The sequence below is a fragment of the Chenopodium album genome, chromosome 17 (genome assembly GCF_948465745.1).
Source record: "Chenopodium album chromosome 17, dcCheAlbu1.1, whole genome shotgun sequence".
Classification (NCBI taxonomy): domain Eukaryota; kingdom Viridiplantae; phylum Streptophyta; class Magnoliopsida; order Caryophyllales; family Amaranthaceae; genus Chenopodium; species Chenopodium album.
In genome coordinates this window covers 15759242-15772718 of record NC_137850.1, presented here as the reverse complement: position 1 = coordinate 15772718, position 13477 = coordinate 15759242, and the positions used below count along the sequence as shown (strand labels likewise).

Sequence of the window (13477 nt, the reverse complement as noted above, 5' to 3'; positions counted from 1 at the left end):
TTGAATTATTTGGGGTGTTACTTAACACACATCCGGCAAGTTATAAGGCCGCATGATAAAGGTCGCATGACATGCTATACTTGAAAAAAAAAGGAAAGAAAGAAAGTGAGAAGTTAAGTACCTGAAATGACAACCAGGTCCTGGACCTGCTTGCCTTGGCGCCTGCCAGGGGTGCCTTCTCGAGCAGACGGCGAATCCTTGGATTCGGACGCCTCCTTGAGAGCAGAGAGAGCAGCCGGCGATTTGCCGCCTGTGGAGGGATGCGATCCGGAGTTGCTGGCGGAGGGTTTATGAGCTACCGTCTTCCGGGAGCGTTTTGCAGGCGTCGGAGACGCCTCCTCGGCAGTCCGCTTAGGGGGTTTGAGATTAACCCCAGGGACTATAGGAGGCTTCACTGAGCCCTCCTGTACAAGAGAAATTCACAAGTTAGTGAAAAATATACTAAGTAAAGTTATAATTGAGGCCGGATGAATAAAGGCCGGATGAAGGGAAGACTTACATGTTCAAGCTGCTCCCGCTTGAAGATTTGGTTTTTCTTGTTAACCATCTTGCGGTAGGCGGAGGCGGAGCCGCTTGGTTTCTTGTTGGGAGGGAGCTGAGACATTGCTTCTTCTGCAAAAGGCCGAATGGGTGGTTAGAAAACAACATCAAAATTTTTTTGCAAAAATAAAGCATGCATGATATGACCCCCATCCGTCTACCCACAGGCGGCCAAATAAGTCGGGTCCTTGAGCCATTCGTACTGGGGGATGTAGCTGCTGAATTTAATTTCCTTTTCAGAACCCCCCTCTACCGCCTGTACTTCCACCTTAAACAAACCTGGATCAAGAATCTGATCCCATCCTTCTTCAGAGACAGGCGGCAGTAAGGCCTTTTGGCCAAGGAGATAAGGGTTCTTTTTCTAAGAGTTGAACTTGGCATTCCAGCTGGTATCAGGGGAGGTAATGATGTAGAATTTGTTCCTCCAATCCTTCCACTTGGATTCCTTCCCAAGAGTCATCATGTACCCCTTATTACTTGTAAGGATGTACCAGCTGGGGCCGGCTGACTGAGGGGCTTTGCTCAAATAATGCATGGAAGCAAACGCCTCAAATCCAGGTTCAACATTTTGCATCCTGCAGGCCCACATACCCCATGATTTTCACCCATGAGTTAGGGGTGAGCTGCCATATCCCCTGACGGTATCCATCAAGGATACCCCTCAATGGCCGGATCTAGGGGAAACCTAAGACCCGCCTGGATCACTGCGGCATAACAGCCGAATGTAGTGTCCTGATAACTCTTGTTGAGGGGTCAGACTACATCATCCGTCAAGGCAGGCACTTTGACTTCATAGCCGGCCCCCATTACATACGTATCCCTAAACTCATCCAACCCCTTTAGCATGGTCTTTTGGGTGGAAAGGGAGATGTGTGTGAAGTAGGGGGTGTAATCATTTTGAATAGAAGAGGACGCCTCACCTTGACCCCTCTCAGGGGAAGCGGCCTCCTCATCAGGTTTTTCAGACGGCCCCTGTTCAGATTCAGAGCCGTCTGAGGAAGAATTTAAAGTTGAGGGGGAGAAAGATTGGGAAGAGTCCTGGTCAGATTCAGCCTCATGCTGACCAGGCGGTAAGTCAAAAATAGAATCATCCGGAGTACTCGGGGTTCCAGGCCTGTCATAATAAACCTCGTATCGAGGTACCCTGATAGAGCCATCCCCCTCATCCCTCCTTGCAGTTCTTTTCGTTCTGGCCATAGTGTCCTGCACAGACACAGAGTCGGTCGGATTCGGGGACGAAGGAAGGGTGGGGCAAATGGCACCCCTAGTCCTAGATTCAGCCGTCCCTGGTGACCGGCTGATAACTACTCTAGGCCATGCCGAATGTGTTTGAGAAACCATTTTATTAAAAGAAAAGACAAACGCAGGCGGAAAAATTTTAAAAGAACAAACAAAAGAAAGTCAAACGGTTACCTTGAGAAAGGTACGGTTGACTTGGAAACGAGCCGGTTGGTGCAGTCGGACAATAACAAGCGGCAGAGTACACACATTTTTGTGAAAAATTCTCTAGAAAATCCTCTCAAATTTCAACGCAAGATGCGTGAAAAATGAGGGTGGAATTTCCCTTTATAGAGGGGTAATTTTTGGGGCTTGCCTCGATATTACCCCAGAGGGTGAACAGTAACTTCGCTTCGCCAAATGAGACGCTGACATGTGTCATAGATGCCCCGTGGCGTGCCACGTCACCTCTGTGACAGGGGCAAATGTTTTGGGTAAAATTACCCTGCCACGTGGCGGCCTGAGAGCACGACACGTGTCTGCCTAGTATTAGGACACTTGTCCTCGCCATATCTGTCTATGCAAAGGCCAATAGAGAAGTGACACGTAGACACCACTGTCACACCAAGGAATGACGGCTTTCAAGCCCAATTCCCCATGACTTGTCATAGCCCACCAAATCTAGGTCACATGACCTAGAATAAGGGCACATTTTCCCATGACCCTATAAATAGGGAGAGATTCCCCATTTTGGGGACAAGTTGATTCAATCATTTATTACATCACCTGCATTTTCTCAATCATCAGAGAAAGCACCTGATCTCGGGATTTGTAAAGATCTCACCTTTATTTCCGCACCTTTTACTCTCCTACACGTTCTAACTTGACCGTCGGAGGCAGAACTCCAACCAACAGGAGTTTCCGTTGTTTTGCAGGTACAGGCCACACCGGACAAATCTTCGAGCTGTAACTCTCCCGAGGGACTAAAAACACCCAAAACAATTCCTAAAGAAGAAAGGATTGTCATCACCCCCACAACATCAACAACATCAAAGTTCAAGCGAGCATTGAGGATCAACAAGCGTTGGTCTTCGGTAATTTTCTTCGAAATATTATCATAACAACAGGAGGTGACTTCAAGCGAATTTATCTTCGATCGTGTTCCCTAGGATGTGTAAGATGGTCATAAAACAGCGAAAATTGAAGGCAGCTACAAGCGGAGCAGTCTTCAAGCGATATCCCCTAGCTTGAGGAAGATCCTCAAACAAAATCGATTACTCTAGAGACGTGTGCTCGACGGTGCAAGATACACGTTTCTTAACTCTTTTATCTGTTTTAACTAACGCTATTTTGCAGGTATCGGCGTTAAAAGAATGATTTAGGATCGCAGATCGTTCTGAATCATTCTCTGTCCCTATCTCTACTTTGACTTTCATTTTCGAAACTTGCGTTTCTCCAAACTCAGTCAAAGTGGGGGCTTTTGTAGACACCCAAATATGTCTCCCCAAAACAAAACCCAGTGATGAATACCTTTCAGGTCATTTGAGTATTGAACGAAGGTAAAGTGTGAAAGTCTAGTGATGTGAATGTTTTTATTAAAATATCTCTCTTTCTGTTTTCAAAAATATTTCACTTTTCACTCTATGTATGAAAATAGCCAGTTCAATTTGGTTTGGTCCATGATAAGGGTCTAATAACAGTGTAGTTGGATTAGGCTTGAAAATAGCTTTCCAATGATATATCATAAGCCCAATTCTGATGAATTATGAGGAAGTTATGGATTAAATTAAATTAGGCCCAATGATTTTAAATGTGCCCCAATGATCTAGAGGAGGGCCTATTAATTATTGTTCCTAAAGTAATTAGGATTGATTTTAGTCTTCTAGGAATATCTAGAAGGTTCTCTTTAATTCTAATAAGATTAGGATTGATAATTATATTTTTAGAAAAAGATGTTTTATTTTGAATAAAATTTGTTAAATCTGATTTTAAATCTGCTTGGACGCAAAATTAATTGTAACCGGTCTTAAAGGTAATTACGCGTGTAAAAGTGCGTTGACTTTTAAACCAACGGGAGATGACAGCGTCGTCGCCAGGCGCTGATTTTCGTCGCCTGACGCTGGCCTTCGTCTCCTGGCGACGAGCTTGTCGTCTGACGCTGATTCCCGTCGTTTGCGACAGGAGGCTTTTATTCCGAATAGGACTTGATTTGATTCCGTGCTATTTTTTCTATAAATGGGGGATGTATCTCTCCGTTTTTCATCATTCACAACCATCATCTCCCTATATTCTCTCTCTATAGCTAGAAGATTTCTCTCTATTCTCTGTCTAAACCTTCTCTCTAACAAAATTCCTCATACACAAGTTCTAGACACACCTAGTCAAGTTCGAAGTTGCCTTCGCCGTAGACGTGAAAGGTTGATAATTTCTGAGGGTTTGGTTTCAAATCCCTATTTCAATTATTTGATTTAATTGTTTGATTTATTATTTTCATAGAAGTTACTAACGTGTGTATTTTGTTATTAGAAAGAGATACGAGGCATCGAATTAAGTACTTTAATTGTTTTATTGATCTTTTGATATAAAAATAATGCTTAGAGTATTTTGTTGATTCCTAGTATCATGTTAGGATGTTTTATTGCTTCCTAGTATCATGTTTATGGTAATAACTAAAATTTCTAATATCATAAATATTGTTATGATGCTTCCTATTTCTTTCCTAATATCATGTTAGTGTCCTGCTAGGAATAAAGCTTTGATCTTTATTGTTTAGTGACATGCTAGGGTTTGTTATTAATCTTGTTAGTATCATGTCTAGGATCTTGCTAATATTATTATGCTTTGAGATTGAGAATATTATTATTATGATGATGATTGTTATTATGTTGCTTGATATTTTATTTATTTATTGTTATTGCTTGATCACGCCTTTTATGAATGTTTAAAGGGAATTTGTACTTGTAATCACGCTTAATAAGATAATTAATAATCTGGTTTAGGCTAATATGATTATAATTCAAGTGATCATCAATAATAGATTTGTTTGTGCATAAATTCAACCAACATAGATTAAACAGGTTTAGGGTTAATCTATTAATCGTATGTTAGTCAGAATGCGCACATGAATACGAGAAGAATAAAGCAGAGGCCTATTATTGAGGGAGGTTCAATCTCTTTTAGGTTGGATTTTTACCTTCATCCCCGAACTTCCAGTCATGGTTCCAAACCTATTGGAGTTAACGATCTCTTGGATCGTTAAGGGGTGTAACCTTCACCCTGTGAATGGTTTACAAGTTCCTAAAATTTGTTGGCGACTCTTTTACTCTAGCTTCCTTCCCTTTGGACGCCACCATGCTTAAGTGTATGATCACAGTGGGGCTCAAGTGTGGGATTCTTGAAATATTCCCTACAATAGCCGGAGTATTTCACTCTGCTCCGGGCTGATTATGGTTGGGAGCTTGGTTAAATGCTCCTTGATCCCCTCAAAAGCTTCTTTTTCTGCTTCACCCCACTTGAATCCTCTGTTTCCTTTCAGCAACTGATAGAATGGTAGGGGTTTGTCAGCTAACTAGCTGATGAATGGAGTAAGGACCACCATTCTCCCTATCAATTGCAAAATATCTTTAGTGCATTTGGGCTCTAGGAAGCTTAGGGCTGCCTCCACTTTTTCTGGGTTGGCATCAATTCCCCTCTCACTGACCAATAAACCTAGGAACTTCTTAAAGCTCACCTTGAAAACGCATTTCTTCAGGTTGAGCTAGATATTATACTTGTTTAGTGTGGCAAATGTTTCCTCTAGGTCCATGATAAGTCCTGATTGCGTGACACTCTTAACATTTGAGTCGTCGACGTATACTTTAACATTTTGTCCCTTCTAGTGCATGAACACTCTATCCATTGTCTTCTGAAAGGTAGCCCCTGCATTCTTCAGCCCGAAGGACATAGCTATGTAATTGTACATTCCCCCTTCACTGATGAACGTGATCTTCTGCCTGTCTGTGCGGGCTGATCTGATGATACCTTGAGAAGGCATCCATGAAACTCAGCCGGGCGTGACCGCTGGTTGAGTCTACCAGCTGATCGATCAGTGACAGCGGGTAGCAATCTTTTGGACATGCTTTGTTAAGATATGTGAAATCAATGCACATCCTCCACTGCCCATTTCCTTTCTATACCATGACCACATTGGCTAACCACTTTGGATAATCACAAGGCTCGATGAACTCAGCTTCTAGTAACTTGTCCACCTCTTCTTGGATTGCCTGATTTTTCTCTATGGAAAAACTTCGTTTCTTCTTCTTAACCGGTTTGATGTCTTCTTTCACATTCAGCCTGTGAACCATAAATGGCAGGTCAATTCCTGGCATCTCGTCTGCTGAAAATGCGAAAATGTCCTTATTCGCTCTTAGCAGCTCTATGAGGTGCACTCCCACTCAAGGGTCAATATCTTTCCCAATTTTTACCGTCCTTGAGTTATCGCCCTCTGTGAGCTCGACGGTTATATGCTCCCCTCTAGGCAGTGGCCTAGCTACCTCTTCCTTTGCAGGCTCAAAATTTTCCATCGCTAACTTCTACTTATCCTTTTCCTTGTGGTATTCTTCTCGCTTCCTTTTTATTGATTTCCTTTTAGCATGCTCATCGGACCTTGGCTCTGAGCCTGGCTGTTGCCTGGTCTAGCTGGCTGTTTCAAGGCTGTGATATAACATTGTTGGGCTGTCTTTTGACTTCATCTGAGCTTTGCAATTCGGCCATCATTGGTTGTGTAGGCCATGGCAAGGTGATAGGTGGAGACCACTCCGCCTATTTGGTGAATGAGCGGTCTTCCCATGATCACATTGTAGGGTGATAGGGAATTTATCACTAAGAATTCAGTTCGGACATCACGTCGCCTTGACCCCTCTCTGACACGGACTGACGCCTCGATTATTCCCTCCGAAATCAGTCCGGACCCATTGAACCCGGTGACTTCATAGCTCAACCTTTTTAAGTCTTTCTTATCCAGTTTTAGCTCTTTGAACACGCTGATGTATATGATGTTGGCTTAGCTGCCACCGTCAATTAGTACTCTATCCACCTCCCAGTTTACAATTCTCACTATGACTACTAGAGGGTCATCATGGGATAGATTATGCCTTTCTAGTCATACTCATCATATGTAGCTCGTGGCTGCGGGGGTTTGGCGGCCATCTGCGCCTTTCATTGAAACCTATCTGGTGGATCATTGCTCGCAAGTCAGCCCTTGCACTATTCAAAGTTCCACCATGTACTGGTCCACCATTAATTACATACACCCTGCCTTCTGGCTTGCTATCCCTATCTCTGCCCTCAGCTGAGCCTCTATGACCTCCTCTGCGATCATGACCAGAACTGTCCTCTTCCCTTTGCCTGGAGGAGTCAGAATGTTGCTTGAACTGGCTCAGGATCCCTCTCCGAACTAAGTCCTCTATGTTGTCCTTCAAGTGCGTACATTCATCGGTGGTATGTCCATGGTCTTTATAGAATTCACACCACTTGTTAGGATCACGGTTTCTATTCACCATCCTGGGTGCTCTCTGCCATTTATCATCAACTTTGTTTCACGCTAAAGATATAGGACCTCGAATGGGTGTGCGGAGTGTATTGATCAAACCTTCCAGGCCTGCCTCCTCACTTCTAGTCTAATCTTTTTACTCCCACTGCCCTGCCTGCATCCCTACGACCTTCCTCAACTCTATTGGGCTGGTCCACCCTGGCTGTATTTTGTTCTCGGGTGGCTTCAGCCCGCTTAAATGGGTCATTTGGTGCTTTTCTGTTCAGCATTGCCCTGTCGCTATCATCTTCTTTTATGAACTTGTGCGCTTTTCCTAGCGCTCAGCCAGCGTTTTGAGGCTCTTTCGCCCCATGTACGCTCTTAACGGTGAGCCTAGTAACAGGCCGCTCTGCAATGCTAGCAGCATTACCTCTGGACTCATATTTGGGATGGTTGTTACCTCTTTGTTGAATCTGGTGATGAACTCTCTTAGGGGCTCATCTTTTCCTTGAACCAGTGACATCAGCTCGGTGGTCCTTTTATACGATCCACCAGGGTGACAAAGTGCTCCATAAACATTCTCTTCAGCTGGTTACAGGAATAAACGGATCCTTTCGGGATGGCTCTGTACCACTCAGTTGCCAACCCCTTCAAGGTCGGTGGAAATGTGTTACACCAGAATGAGTCTGTCATAGTGCACAGTACCATGTGTTTCTCAAACGGTGAAACATGGTTCTTAGGTGTTGTGGTGCCATTGTACTTACAGCTAGGAATCTTTATTTTCTCCATCGGCTCCTCTAGAATCTCCTTGCAAAATGGGGAATCATATGGAATCACTTGGATCCGCGCTCGCTTCTTCCTATCCAGTGTTTGTCCTCGCTCAGAGGTTGGTGATCTGCCGCGGGCGACTCGAGTCTCCGGGCTGCCCTTACCTTAGGCTACCTCGTCTAACCTCCACTCTCAATTCAAATTTCGAGCATCCAGTTCCAACACCTTCTTCCTCAACTGGACCAGCTTCTTCTGCTCCGGGGTGAGAGTTATATGTGTCGCCTTCTTTACGGCTGGCTCCGTAGCTATAGCTACTGTTGGGCAGCCTGTCCCTTTACCGAAATTGGTAAGGACTGTTGTCATGGCTACCAACTGCTCTTTATTGCACTTAGAGAGGTTCTGCAGGATGGCTGGCATAATAACAGGCTGTGGTTTCTGGGTTATTGGCGTTGAAATGATGGATTCATTATTCGCGCCTGTTAATGGCATTTCGAACTTAAAAGAGGAACTAGACCCTACCAAATCTACTGGCTTCGCTGCCGTTTTGGCTGCGGTAGACGTCGATCCGATTGGGTTAGATTTATGAGAGATATTAGATTTAGGTTTTTTAATTGATCCTTTTGGATCAAGAGTTACTGACGCTGTTTTCCGTGGTGTTTGTTTGGCTTCGATATCCTTAGAGACCGGTGTTTGTACAGTTTCTTCTTCTGCCATGGCAGTGTATCAACTAGTTCCTTCCTCAAATAGTGAACCTCAGGTTAGATGATCCTACCCCTCCTTCTAACGCTAATTGTTCCAGGTGTGGATCCAAGGGTTCTGCTGGCACAAGCTGGGTTCCGTTGACGACCTGCGCAAGGTAACACACATGAACTGCCCTCGGAGGTGGCTCGAGGAACCCCCCTCCGATGCTTAAGTTAGAATGTGTTCAGAGAGTAAAAGTGTACTTAGAGAGATGTAGAGAGTGTTATAACTTATGTGTCTAACCTCTTTTTCGTTGTACTTTGTACTCTATTTATAGGTGTATGATCTCCTTTGAGGAGTATCTTACTGAGTCGGCCTGGGGGCTAACTCTATTGGGCTGATGAGCCCTTCTGATTGTTCTTCCAGCAGTGAGTGCGTACCCCGTGGGCCAGTCTGGGAGTCTGGTGATAGCCCAGCCGGACCTATCCTTTATAAAAAGACTATAGCATCTAACCTTCCATTCCTAGGGGCTTGACCTCTTAGCTTGCCATTATACTATTATTTTGGTTAACTTGATTGATTCCAAATTTTGTTTCACTATAGGGATGATTATCCAAGACAACGACCTAGTTTCCCCAGTGTCAAAATGGTGCCGTTGCCGGAGAATGACATTGTTAATTGTTTTAGTTGTGGAGTCTATTTCATCATATTTGAAAAACACAAAAAGATTTTTCTCTGTTAGGCTACATTGGTAGTCGTGCTACCAATATTTTCTCTTGAGATTGTACACAAAAAGAAAGTATTCATTCTTTAGTGCCATTCGATTTGGAAATTGAGAGGACAATTACGAAGTTGAGAGCTGCTAGACGTTCCTCTAGTTCTCCAAGGCAAGAAGTAGAGCAAGTACATGAGAGAAAACCCAAGAGTGGCATTAAAGGAATTGGGAATTCCAGGTGCATATAGGTATGAGAGCAGGATTGCTCCACCTACAACTCCGGCATATGATTTTGAAATTAGACCGGCAATGATTATCTTGATAGAGAGGTGTCAATTTAGTGGTGCAAAGGATGAGAGTCCCCTTAATCACCTCAAGGAATTCGAAAAGTATTGCAACACCGTTAAAGTGAGTGGGGTTTCTCTAGAATTTATCCACCTTAAGCTTTTTCCTTTCTCTCTTAGTGGGGTGCGTTGGAATGGTTGGATAAAAAGGTGAAACCAAACTCGCTAAGGACATGGGATGAGGTGACGAAAGAGTTCTTATCTCGGTTCTATTCCCAAAAGAAAGCGACCGAGGCAAGAGCTCTCATTCAAAGTTTCAAGCAAAAATCTAATGAAAGTCTTTCTGAGGAATGGGAGAGGTATAAGGAATATTAAAGAGAGTGCCCACACCATGGGATTCCTACCTGATAAAGTTATCCAAATTGTCTATGGAGGTCTAAGCCCTCAAGGAAAATCTTACCTTGATGCGGGAGCGGGAAGACCCATAATGAACAAGACGAAAGAGGATGTTGTGGATATAATTGAGGATGTAATGAGGCATTACATGGATTGGCAAGAAGGTGAAAGGGAATCAACAAGAAAAAGCGGTTCTACCGTGTATTCGATTGATCACCTTAACGCCATCAAGAACTTGTCGTCACAAATTTCAAATTTAGGGAAGGAGATGACCACTATCAAAGCGAAACTTGAGAGTGATTCATCTCAAGCACCTATTCTTCCCTCCCAAATGAAGGGGAGAGGTACAATTCCTAACTTTAATCCCCTTCCCTCTTATAGCAACATGTCTAGTGGGTATTTGTTTTGTTCATATGTTATTATTAGACACATAATATTCACATGCTCGTTCTCATTGTTATCATAATCATCATATCCATCCAAAGAGGCACGAGGGTAATCAATATTCGTGAAAGAACAATAAATAAACAAGATACGCCTTGGCTTAAGTGATCAATCAACAATAAATTTATTCAATTCTATTCTTTGTTTTACCGCAAGATACTATGTGGAATTAATTAATTAAAAGTTCGTTTAAAGTGATCAAACAACGCTAATTAATCAATTAAAAGTTATTTAAATAAGAAAATAAAGGTGATTGATCTAAGTGCTCGAGAATTTACAACTTCTCCATGCTAGATCTTCGTTTTGAACACTTACGGACTCCTTCTTATTCGGGAACCTCCACCGTAGTAACAAGTATTGAAGGGGTGAGTGTTTAGGACAAGAGGGTTTGATAGTAACTTTCACAAAGTTTCTGCTAGAGTTTTATGTTAATTTATGTCTGTTTGAGCCTCGTATTAAGCCTCTATTTTTAGGGAATGGATGGGTTTAGGGTTTTGAATGTTTTGCCGCAGCAGGTGTTGCGAGCCTCTGAATGGGTTGAGCACGACATCCCATTGCAAGTAATTTAGATGCGCTGCTATGGGCAGCACAATTGAGTGTCTTGCTCGCGGTCTTATAGTAAGATTCGATTTTATATTTTTAAGAAATTCTGAATCTTCCGCAAGCGCATCACTAGCAGTTGCACAGGGTGTCACGCGCAACTGATTAAGTTGTGCATGCCAAACCAACGTGACTCATTGTGATCCGCGCGGATTTCTCTGCAGCAGCATTGATTTTTGACCTAGACGCCTCTAAATCCGTTATAATTAGGTTTTAACCTCGGGCTTAAGCCTAATTATGATCGGGCTTAATTATGATCGGGCTTAGTTATTTTGTTTTAGGTTAGGTTATTCATTTTGCATTCTTGTGATTTAATCAGTTGTCCATAAGCATTCATCACGTTGGTCCAACACAAAGATGGTTTTATTTATCGTCATAACTCTTCCTATCGGGACTGGAGGCCAAAAGAGATGTCTACAGTTAACCCCCACATTGATCGAGTCTAGAATAGACGAGGATCAAAGTAGTCAAGGAAATAAATCCGAGACTCATTCTGCGAAGTTCCCTAAGAACAGAGAATCTTTCAGTAATGTTAAGGATGTCAAAACGATCCTTGATTCGCTAAGTGTTTGAGACAAGTATCTATTAACGCTAGAAAAAGTATTTTCTAGTCCTAACACGCTAAAGAATCTAAATTGATCCTTTGCAAATGTAGAACGCTTTTACAAGTAAAGGCTGTCCTAGGTGATGTCAAGTCATGAGAAGAAATCGGTTTAAAAAGGATTAAAGGGGATGATATCCTCTCAATCATAGCATTGTTGGTCTAAAGTCCCTAAATATGTCATTGAAACTTTATCCTGATTTTAACAAGGTTAAAAAGATGATAAAAGGGGAGGTGTTTTGGCATTTGTAGCCTAACACGTGAATAAAGTCCTTGACACTCGCTTGTCGAAACGCAGTATTCGATGTCCACAAGATAGAAATACATGTCTCAGGACTGGAGGCATATATCCAAATCCAGTGAGAGAGAAGAAAATCGGCAACTCCCTCAGCAGTTTTGTCCACAAGATGAAAACACGTGTCTCAGGACTGGGGGCACGTGTCTAAATAGATGCAACATTGCACGTCACTCTTTATACAGCGGGTAGACGGACACCCTAACTGTCCAGTAAGCTAGTAAGCTCACTAACTACCTATTTGCTTCCAATCGAGAATGTGCGTTGTCCTCGATGGTTCGGTGCGCCAGTCGACTCGTTTGGCTAACGCCAAAAGAAATTCTACCTTTTAGCTATGAGAGGTAGGTCACGTTGGCTGGGAAGAGGTGAAATTTTACGCAACACCTACGCCATACAATTTTACGCTGTATGATAACGCCATCCTTTTTGCTGTGACCGCCAAAAAGAAAGAAAAGAACGTGACATTTCTGAAGTCAGTACAGTAAAATGACAAATCCGTCTACGGGAGCTTTTACGTAAAGCACCACTACAGAACGTCTTAACACACGCTCACGAAAAACGTGCAAAACGTATGCTTAGGGCAGGTACAAAGCACGGTGTGTATGCAGGATGATGTAAAAACTATCAAAGAAGAAAATAAACTACAAAATGTAAAGGAATTTAAAACATTTCGATAATTTGTGCGCCTTTACGTCCGACAAAAAGCAAAAACCATTAAAAATAAATCAAACGGATCAAAATCTCAATACTGGTTTTTTAAGTGACCAGTGTCTGAGCGCAACTCAGTGGGCCACGCTGGCCAAGCGCACGCATCATTCTGAGTTGTGCTAGGCTGTCACGCGCAACTGATTGAGTTGCGCACGACATTTAAATCAGCAAAAAGAAGATCACTGAGCGCGATTTTTCATTTCGCTATCTCTCTCCTTCCTTCTCCATTTTCGCTTCTTTCTCTCTCAAAAAAGCTCGAATTTCTTTTGTTTTTGAAGCTAAAGGAAGTAGATCTCATCTCCTATTCATATTTTCCATAATCTAATGTAAGTTTTTATTAAGTTTTATTCGTTTTTTGGATGAATTTGGGCGATTTTTGAACCGTAAAAGCCCAAAATTCGAATTTGGAGGTTTTCGTTTTGCTCCATAATTCTTGAAATTGTTTTTTCCATGTTGTTATATCATGTTTAAGGAGTGTTTTGCAACAAATTTCATGAAAAATGTTTGAGTATTGAACCTTGTATGAGCATTTCTTTGTTTAAGTACGTTCTTGACTTTTTTCTTCGAATTTCTGTTCGAATCTGTTGTTTTACTTGCTCATTTTGGTTATACTTGTTGATTATGAATTAAATTATAGTATTAGAACTTCTATTACTCTCATGAATCATATTTTGAAAATTTTGAATTCGAAAAAATGGCGCGAAGTTTCCATTTAGCT

At 42.4% G+C, this 13477-nt stretch overlaps 1 pseudogene; it reads right to left on the bottom strand.

The window, feature by feature from the left end:
• Positions 1-10015: 10015 nt before the first annotated feature.
• LOC145590352 (small nucleolar RNA R71) lies at positions 10016-10113 on the bottom strand (annotated as a pseudogene).
• Positions 10114-13477: the final 3364 nt, after the last annotated feature.